General features: G+C 38.6%; 1 protein-coding gene across 1 annotated transcript in view; it reads right to left on the bottom strand.

The window, feature by feature from the left end:
• The window catches only part of LOC102677285 (neuroligin-4, X-linked), a 219,658-nt gene that overhangs the window by 132,203 nt on the left and 76,187 nt on the right, over nt 1-11,268 (bottom strand). The gene's annotated exons all lie outside the window — the stretch shown is intronic.

Here is an 11,268-nt window from a genome sequence, read left to right as displayed (position 1 = left end):
TTTTTTTTTTTTATTTTTAATATCAATTTCACGAAAAATTGCAAAGACAAAATGATTAATCGTATCGAAATTAATCGTTAATTCGTTTTTCTGGGGGAGGAAAAAGTTATTAAATTCCAATTAATTATAAAATAAAAAGTCGAATAAAAAGATTCGAACTACGCTAAGAAAATCCCGAGATCGACGATTGGATCATTATTTTTTTTTTCTTTCGTGGAATTATCATTCCAATTATCGTTCGGAATATAGCGTTCCGCGCAGTTTCATCTCATCCCTTCCCAGGAAGGAAATAAAAATCGGACCGGACGTTGACACCCTCCCGGAACCTGATATAGCGCTTCCTTCCTGATACATCGGAACGAAGAAAAAATTGACGTCGATTGTTCGCGCGTAACGATACAATAAACATCCCCTTTGTCATTGTTCTATCCTCCGTGGAAGATCGATATAGAGAATATTTATCGATAAGTGTTCGTTAAAAGCTCTGTTCGAGAATTGGAGTGTATTCGTACGTGGCCGTATACGAGAATAAAGAAGAGAGAGAGAGAGAGAGAGAGAAAGAGAGAGAGGTAAATTCTTGGGATACTGTCGGGGCTCTGGTTGACGGGGGATGTGTGCGAAAGATCCAGAGTTAGGTGCGACAAAAGAGAACAAGCGGAGGAACATCCGAGGAAGTGTGGAAAATTGAAGTTGCAGCGCCCCGAGTTGAAGAGGGTTTTCGGAGTTTAAAGTACGCTCTGTTTAGAGTTTATGGTGTATATCCCAGTTTATAAGACTTTATAAGACTTGTCAACGAAGGACATTTCCGAGTTTATTAATTATCCCCGTTATATTTTCCAACGGGACGAAATAATTCTACAGAAATATTAGATACTCGTTTGGACACTCGAGTGTCGCTCTTTGATAATTACGCTCCATTTCCATTCGTTCTAGCTCTGATTCATGCCAAATAACGCATCAGTTAACGCAGCGTACACACTTGGGACCTCGTTGACCCTTGCCTCGTGACAGCCATCCCACTTTACCTCGAGAGATGGGGATGATCCATCCCCGATGACGATTGTCGGAAAGGGTTCTCGTTGATTTCCTCCGTTCTCTGACGAATGTATTTTCTTTCGAAAAAAGAAACGCGCTGGATAAATATTAAGGAGTTTAACTTATCCGTGTAATATTAAATTCGTGTTTTAGATCGATCTATTACACGGAACGGAACATTCCACAATTAATTTCTCGTCCTTATCTCGTGAATTTTTGAAACGTTTCGAAAAAAAAGTGTGAAGAAACAATAGGAAGACGATACGAAAAAGGTACGGAAAGCTCAGCAGTGATAAGAGGGGAAAGAAGAATTTCAACAAATGAATTTTAATTTCGCGACGGTAAAAATTTCTTGCTAAAAAAGAACTTAATTACGTTCGTTCCATTAGAATTTAAACAGTAGAGGAGAAATCAAGTTTAAAAAGTAAAAAAAAGTGACGCGAACGTCAAAACTCCCATTTCCGTGAAATTCTTCGTTCTCGCGATTTTTATAATATGCTGGAAATGATGATTTACACGTTGAACATGTCCCTTCGCCCACGAGTTTGCAGCTTGAAGCTTATCAATAAAATTAAAATAAACGAAATACCCTTTTAAACGCACGGGGGAGGGAAACTGGGAAAATGAAAACAATGATTCAACGTGGGGAACCATATACGCATGAATAAACGTTAAGTGTAAAATAAAAGAAAGAAGAGGTTTTCAACCGTGAAAGCTGAAAACTTTTATGAAAGCTTCAACGGTAGAAATGCGGTCACAAATCTCTCTGCTTTGCTAAATTCTACTTTATCGTCTCGCTTATGTTCGCGAAACATACATTATTATGTATGCATACTTGTATACGGTATATAGCTTTTAGAATTAAACGTACAGGAATAGTTAACATCCGCCTGTTTTTCCTCCCCCCGTTAACCGGGGAAAAAACTAAATATTTTTTAGCAATGTCGCTTTAATTCCACGGGAATAACTGTACTCATTAACCATCAGTGGCGGCAAATAAAATATATAAACCTCGTCACAAAATTCCTGTAACACCACGATGCTTATTTTTTTTATTATGGAAAAATTTATCGAAGAGGATTTGCGCGACTGTCCACGTGGTATTCGAGCGAAATGATCTATCCCTCGACCACGATCCAGAGAATTGACCGACAATCGCGTCGTCCTTCATCGAAAAACATTCATCGAAGAGGGAGAGAAGTGGCCTTGTGCACTGTCTGCAAGTTATTAACACCCTTTTAACACCCTTCATAATAGGGGGTTGTCCTTTCTCGAGGCGAATTTCTACGTTCTACGAAATTATTTCTTCGTGAAAGGAAACTCGCACATTTATGGATCGAAGTCGATATCGAAACTAAACTTTTCAAATTTCAGATCCCGGTTATGAGAGAGATTCGAAGGCAGAGAGGATTTACGCGAGAAATTGGAGCGCGTCTGTAATTGTAGGCGCGGGTCTGGTCAATGGTCGTAAATCATTTTATCGGCGATCAGGCTAAACGAGGGACCAAGAGCCGATAATCGAAACACGATCGGCCCTTTTACCGATTCACCGTCGATGCGTGATCGAATTGAATTTGCCCCGGCACGCCCAGAGAACCTTTTCAAAGTGGCTCGCTCATGGGAAATTTAGCCGTGATACGCGTGCAATTAACGCGTAGAAACTAGGGTCACGATTCATCGTGAAAGATAATTACACGGATAGACCGATCTTTCGCGGAGAACGTTGTTCTTCGAGATTCGGATATCTCGTGTTTCAGACGACCTGGATTCCTATGCGCTCGTTAACTTTCTGGAATTTCCACGACTTCGGTACAGATTCGGTTTATAGATTTTACGAATCTTTCGAATTCCTCCAGTACGTTCAATTTCGCAGAAACTAAATATTTCGAAATTCCGAACGATCTCTAGATTTTCTTCTACCTTCTTCTTTCTCTCCCTTTAAGAAGACATTTTTTTCCCTCGAGAATGACGATAGCAATCTTTTCTCAATATCCGATATAAAATTAATATTTAAAAATTGAGCGTGAAAGGAGAGAACGATTTATTTTCTTCCCTAAGGGAAAATATCATCATGGATTGTTTTTCCAGCCGCATATTTTTCCCCGTGTCCGTTTACACCGATTCTCCAAACTATCGGAGCAAGGATTCGCGAAGGAGGGAGAGGGTATAAAAGGATCGTGGAGGATCGTTATGTATGCCGTGACTCGAATGACGATCGAATTCCGCTCGATCTTTCGTGGCGCAATCCCGGTGCCGGCCGATTGTTAGGAGCTGAATGGAGAAAAATTGGACGGAATTCTGCTGTCTGCCTGCCCAGGAGCGCAGGAAGTTAACGAAAAAAAGGGATCCATTGTCGCGTGGCACGTGTAATTCATAGTGTGGCTTCCCGGCCCTCGTAAATAGCGTTTTTATTCCCGCGTTATTTCCAGCGGATTCGACTTGGCCCACCCCATTCAACCACCGTTGCGTCGCGTGAAACGCGCGTGTGCGCCTGATTTACTCGCCTGTGTATCGAATGAAGCACGAATCGATGCACGGAGGATCGTTCCGTTTTTGTTACGATGTTACGATTTCGTCGAAGTCTTTGTGTTTCCTCTTCTGCATATTTTGTTATTCGAATGAAGTGGCCCCATAAATTTTTCACGAGAGAAAGAAAGGGGAAAAAAGATGAAAAGAATGATAATTTTTCGGATTTTTTTTTGAAAAATTTTTCGTCTATCAAACTTGGACAAAATTTTTTTCAATCGTTATTGTTCTATATTTGTGTCACTTGAAAATTATCGCAAGAATTCTCCGAAACCAAATAATTATAGAACTCGGAATCCTTCTGACGATAAGGAAAAAAATGTATGACCACTTATAGTCAAAGTCAAATAGAAACAAAGGAATAGAAACAGAAAACATTCTTCCGGAACGATTCGACCGTATCAAGTTTTTTCCTATAACCATAATTCTTTACAACATTTCCCCTACGATCCACTCTCAGATCAAAATCATCGCGATTTACAAATACTTCCGTTTGCAGAAAGCACATCGAGTCGCTTATCTCTCAAATTTAAATATCCCTTTCAACGAGCACGTCGTGTTTCTAAAGAAACCTTGAACCCTGTATAATTCCCCAAAGTGATCACGAGATTGTCGATCTTCCGACCGCGCTAATTGCTCGCACGCGAGCCCTGATTATCCACGCGATTTCGACGAGGGGAAATTATGAAGACGTGCGGCTTCCTCTTTCCGTTTCTGCCCATTAATTAAGACGTGCAATTACTCCGGATGTGGATAGGTGCGGAGGGGTGAAAGGCGACGTGGCCCGCCGCATCTGTACGAATTTCTCGCCCTCCGTTCTTCCCCTTCGAGGGGGTGTAAGTAAGGAAAGTCTCGTAAAGCAGAACGTATACACGCGTTTCGGAGTTTGGAGTAACTTCGACAAAGCTCGTCTTGTTTAGATCCGCGTGATCAAGATTATTAGGGATTTAGTTGGTGTTAACCTTCAATTGACGTCGAAATTACGCGTCGAAGGTGATTGTTCGCTCTTCGTTACGTTGGGTGTTGGTTAATATATATTTGATTAGTGTTGATTTCGATGTTTTAACGTAAGAGAGATTTCGTTGAAAATAATACCGATCGAAGTTCGACTCGAGAAACTTAACTTATCGAAAAGGGAGTTATCATCGATTTGATCGATTTGATTTTTTTAATTCAATTGTTGTTGTATATTAATTTGTTATTAATAATTTCTTTGGTTACGATTATATTTGTCAGTTGTATTTTTAATCTTTTACAAATACAAATGGAAGATCGTTTATTTCTTTGATGCTCGCTAATTGCTTCTTTTGCTCTTCAATAATTTAAATTTAATCTCGTCAACTCTGTAATTTTAAAATACTCGAATTTGATATCGAAGTATATTGTAACAATTATTAAATATCATCCAGCTTGAAATTGATGTGTAACAAATATTATTCCACGATACATTCAGTGTTTAATTTATTTTTGAATGGCATTTAGAGATTAACGAAATTGGTTATTTCATGTGCAACAACCTAATACAATCCGATTTCTCCTATATGTATATAACGAAAGAGCAAATCTGTTGTTTCTCCATGACTATTCTATTATTCCACAATATAATTTACCAATTATAACAACGATTGAGTTAAATTAAATCGATCAAATCGATGATAACTCCCTTTTTGATAAGTTCCTTGAGTCGAACTTCGATCGGTATTACTTTCAACGAAATCTCTCTTATGTTAAAACATCAAATAACGAGTTCAGTCGCTTAAAATCTAAACCTTTAATTGACATTTCTCCTGTGATTTCTATTCACGCTACACGTAAGAGTATTAAATCGGTTCTACGTTGACCTGATTCTATATATTAAATTGCGCGTCCGCCATCCTTCGCATATTTTAATACGACCCGAACCTCGGTCAGGAGATAAGTTATGGAATTATCGAACATCGTCCGTTTCTGGCTAAGTGTCCGTGAAGTGTTTGGATTTCCATTCCATAATGGAGATTAGGCAGCCGTTTGGTATTGTTCCAAACAATCCCGATGACGCCGGTGGTGCTCCTCTCTAACCATCATTGTAGTTTCGTTTCTAGTTCCGCTTTCGTTATGATTGTCCGCACTGCGACACAATTTGTATTTTCAACATAATTTCTATGTTCTTGGAACGTGTACTTCCTTTTCCTTTTGTCCTAAAGATGTCACCAATTTTCTATTCGAGACCAATCATTTTTTTCCTGAACTCCACATGGAATATTTATATGATATATATAATGATAATTATAATTATAATTAATTATAATTAAGTATTCGTTAGTAAGATAGGCAATTGAAATACGATATGTTGATATGTCGTATATATAGAAATTGAAATAGAGAGCACTTGCGAGAAAATGCAAAGTAGAAATTGATGAAAGACATCTAGTGGCAATCGCTGGAACCATTTAGGAATTAGATAGAATATTAGAAATTTGAGAGAAAGAGCAACATCACCTTTTCACATTTTTACTCTTCAATTAAACGTTACATTTCCATTTCGTTATAAATTCTATAAATTTCCATCGCGTATTATTCAAGAAGACAGGGAAAAAGCCGAAGAAATATGAAATTCCATCAGCTGGAGTGCCGACAGTAATACGAAAGAAATAACAGACGATGATAAGATTCTTTGGAGGCAAGAATCCACTAAATTCTCTTGGGTGCACTGACGGGTTAAATTCATGTTATCCGCGTCCATTTTAGCTTCCATTTCTTACCATCATAACCCAAGTTTACAATTTATCGCGGATAGAGGATATAGATTACAATTTCGAGCGTTCTCTTCGTGATTTCTATGAACCTGTTGCGAGAATTCTCGAAGCATCGATAAGCCGATAAAAGAGCGGCAATCATAAAAAGGATTTGCGATTTCTTTTCTTTCCTTTTTCTTTTTTTTGAAAGAAGTTTGAAACTGCACAGAGTAATCTTGGCAAATGGGCCACACGTAAAGCGGAAGTCCGCGTAACCATCACAAGGCAGTAATTAAACATTCCCGCTTAATACTCTCTGGCTTAATGTTAAGCCGCCTCGTTACTAATTGGAATTTTCGAATTACGGAGCCAAAGAATCGTCCAGTCAACGTTTCGTATTAGCCATTTCCATGAAACGTGTAATTTTGTTCCCTGCAAATTTTTTTCTCTTTACGATTTAACGTTCAATTTCTTCAGGATTGAATGATAATCGGTCTAAAACTGCATGTGAATTATATTCGTTGGTTAATTGTTGCGAGTTTCGAAAATAAAAGTTGAAAAACAAACGATAAATTTATTGGATAGAGCAATTATTTTAATTAAGAAGAGGAAGTGTAAAAATTTAGAAAAATGATCACACAGATGGAGACGAAAGCGATATAACTGATCATGTTCATTAGATTCATCGATGTTCACGGATTTATGGACGCGCGTATCGACACGTGACGCCTCCATCTATTGTTCTCCTTTGATGGATGATGTAACCAGAGGGTGGATACTAATTGTTTGCATAGTCTTCGTATTGACATCTTCCACGATGACTGACGCTTAATTGCGATGTAATTATGGTAATTATCGGCATCATTGATCTCTCTCTCTCTCATCCGTCAGAGATCAAACATTCGAAAATTCCTTCAATTTCTCAACCAAATGATAAACGTATTTAAAAATCGATTTAAAACGACGAGATAAAAAAAAAAAAAAAAGAAAGAAAGAAAAATGAGAAAAAGAAGAGAGCAGAAGAGAAACTTTTTATTTCAGTTTCCCGACATTTGGCCGAGAGTTGGAATTTTTTTCAAGCTCTCTCTCTCTATCTCTCTCTCTCTCCCATTCACGATTTCTCATTCGAAATTCGTTTGAATGCCTGGACAATAACGACCATGGCATCGCCTCTAATTAGCGAACTTTTTGTTGCGTGTGCGGCGAGTACGAGTACGGGCACGAAGGCGGCAAAGACACAATTAAACTCGTCATATCTGGGAATTAACAAACGTTTCATTTCGTGGGAAATGGAACAAATTCGTTCGATACGTTTGACACGGGTCGAGTTGAGAGGGATGGAGCGAAGAAATTGCGAGAAAACGTCAAAACGTGACGGGATCACGCCTTCGGAGGAGCCCGTTGATCCTTTCCCATCTGTGAAAGACACTTTTGCGATTTGCACGTCTCGCGGTGGAAAGTAATCGCAATTTCGTCCTCGCAATAGCCTCGTGCCTTTATTTCTCCAGATTTCGTTATTGCAACCTCTTTCTTAACTCGAATACGATCCGATTACTTTATCGAGCGAAAAATAATAATAGAATGAAAAAAATCTCGTCGATCGAGCGAAAAATCCTTGATTAATTCAAGCTATTTTTCTTCATTTGAATCTATCGCGTATTATTCGAACGAAGAATGCTTTCGTGCAACGTTTCTCGAAACGCAGAGACGACATAGAATAAACATATTCAAAAAATGAATAACTGATACTCTATCCAGGGAACATCTCTTTTTATCGGTATATATATATGTATATAGGAAGTGTTTACAGAATATTCGGAAGGAAACGGGAAAGCTTCATGTAAATTCAAATATCCATGCCTCTGAACTGCTATTTTCACGAAACGACAGAGTAAACAAACCGAGCGAATAAAACTGCTCCTCATCTTCGATTTCCCATAGAGGAAATAGCGACCGTAGTTGACGATTCGCGACGATACGGGTTCCTTGTAAAAATTCAAAACCACACAGTTTCTTGTGCGGCACCACGCAATACTCGAGAGAGAATCCAGTGAAAAATTTTTATGGCTTGTCGAAACGCTCGTGTGCATCGATCACGCTCGACCAATTTCCATTGCATTAATTAGAAAAATCGAAGAAGAAGAAAAAAAAAAAGAAAGAAAGAATTGTTTCCAATTGAAATCCACGTGAGAAATAAAATAACGAAAATCTTGATACAGACGAGGGAACCGATTCTATCGTTAACTGACTCGCCAGAGACCCCAAGTTTGTTCCTTTCACATTCAGCTATTATTTGACGGAAGCCGGGGGTGGAAGAAGGGTGGAAAAGGAACCGTTGGAATTTCCGAGCGAGTCGCCACAACGCAAGAAGGATCTCATTAACCCGATTGGGAAAGCAAGAGAAGAACGCTTTGATTTCTTCCCCCCTCTCACTCCCTTTCCTTTGTACCGGGTCAATACGAAAGATGTGCTGGAAAACGTATTTCATCTCGCTTCCCTATCTTTCCCTCCTTTCCCTTCCTTTCTTTTCTTCCCTAGCTTACCTTTCTCTAACCCTTCAGCTTTTGCTCTCGTTCCAATTTCCATCGAACTTTCTTACGGCAAACAATTTCTCCTTACGATTTTCTATTCTATACTTCTCTACACTTTGCGTATTTTTTCCCCCTTTTTCTTTTCGATAATTAGATAGGGTTGGAAACTCCATTTTCTTCGTTATCACTAGTATTCTCGTATTAGAGGTCATCTTCTTCAAAAGATCGATTCATTCGATCTTTCCTCGAAACTTACTACTTCGAATTTTCAAAAAAAAAAAAAAAAGAGAAATCTCGATACTATTGAAATTTGTATCGATAAAATTACTATTTCTAACGATCTCATCACCTTTCTGCTGGAACATGTTTCATTTTCAAATTTCATTGGACAGTCGTCAAAAATGGAATGGTCGACACTCGAATGGACGGACACTCGGAGGCCACGCGATCGAGGCCTTCGAGTCGTATTCGAGTCGCATTGCCGTCGAACCGGTGACGTGACGAAGATTAAATGGCACGTATTGAGCGGGGAATCTTTTTACTTCGGATCTCCTCCGGCTACAATGGACCCGGCTACGGGTTTACATCGATCTGCTTCTTGTCGCGCGCGCCCTCGCCGAGCGGCTTTCGTCGCGAAAACTCGACCCGAAAGTTATTCAACTGGAAACCGATTCCTTGTCCCCGATCGAACTTGTTCCACGTTTCTCGGCCGAATTAAATCCCCGATAACGGGCCATTCACCAACCAGATGATAAACAGGCCGGATACAAAACTTAGTTCCCCTTGTACACGTGATATACGATATTGTACACGAGCTGTTAAAATATTCCGACAAAAAGAGATTAATCAATCGTTCTTACACAATACGGTGTAGATTCGGTAATTTATCAATCGAGTATCGAGTAGGTGGTCGAAATTCAACGATCGAAGTTAAGAATAAAGTTAGTTCGATAATTTATTGTTCAAAAATATCATAATAATAATTCGTCAAACGATCGAGATTATATTAAGAGGGGATATCAACGATAATAAGCAAGAGAAGAAATTTTTATTCGTACATTTTAATCGATGGATTATTCCAAGTGACTCGAAATTTTTTAAGTTTTTCAACGAGTTAATCGCTCAACGATTACTTAATTGATACAATAATTTAATCGTTTGCAAAATAAATAAAGATGACGACAGGATATAATTATGGGAAGACATCAAGTGGAAAAGATTACACGAGTAGAATAGAGCGGTCAATGATGAAACGAGAGTAGAGTAAAACAGTTGTGAATCGGGCAAGTAGTATTGGTCGGCCACTTGTCAATAAGTGGAATACGGCAACCATGATCGGACAAGCGGAATAAAATACTTACGTCCAGACGAGTAGAATAAGCCAATAATGTCCAGAATGAGACAGCCATGCGCAATCAAATAGAATAGGACGGTAAATTTATTTAAATTATTATCAAAATGTTACGAATATAAACTAAAATACTAAAATCTATTCAGAATTCATTGTCTAATCGATAAAAATTCAAGATAAACCTCTCGAAAAGTGTCTACTTCGTCAATGTCGACAAGTGCGCCATAAAGTTTGAACGATCTCGTTCTCGAGCTCGTTAAAAGGATGAAGTTTCCATGGATCGTCTCCGTGAAATATCGTGCGCCAACTGGATTAGTCATAAAGTTCTGGTAAACGAAACGATCATCTACAGGTTAATCATTTAATTAATACCAGACGTTCTTGACTGGAGCGGGTAGATAGGTTTGCTAATTCTCCAGCTTCGCCGTTTCAGGCGAAACCTGCTTGCTTGAGAATCCTCAAACATCACGAATAGGTTGAGAGTTGGCGGAAACGGGAGTGTGGGGAGGGGGGAGGGAAACGGTCATGCGAATTGTTGCGGTTCGGAATTCGTATTTACCGAGAACTTCTCGCGTTTCCAGCTTATTTAACGATGCATCATGGAGCAGTAACACATTCGCATAGTGATCGTCAATAATTTTGCAAAACTCTGCGTTCCTCTGTGCCTCGATTTTTACATCGATTATTTTTCATCGATAAATTTTTCATTTTTCGTTCGTATTTTCGTATATATCATTTTTCGTATTTCCAGATCCCGATAAATAAGCCTCGTCTCGATCATTCGAATATCCTCCCAATATGATTAGAGGATCACACATCTGCTATATTTTCGATTCTACATATTTGACACGTATCTCGTCGTATAGAGAACTTCCAACTAAAATTGCTTCAGCGATCAACGCTTTTAAATAAACCCAACATTCGATACAACGAATGAAAAAAAAAAAAAAAAAAAAAAAAGATACGAGGATGAAGCTTTATGAATAACGAAGCTTTATGAATTATCACGGTGAATTGTTTTCGATCGTTCACGTGATATCGAACGATTTTTGAATTATTGTTCCAAGAATTTTTTTTACACAGTTTCGTGTATCAAATTCGACAATTGATG

The sequence above is a fragment of the Apis dorsata genome, unplaced genomic scaffold (assembly GCF_000469605.1).
Source record: "Apis dorsata unplaced genomic scaffold, Apis dorsata 1.3 scaffold_68, whole genome shotgun sequence".
In the NCBI taxonomy this organism is placed as follows: domain Eukaryota; kingdom Metazoa; phylum Arthropoda; class Insecta; order Hymenoptera; family Apidae; genus Apis; species Apis dorsata.
The sequence above is the reverse complement of the archived record's forward strand: the minus strand, read 5'-3'. Positions and strand labels throughout refer to the sequence as shown.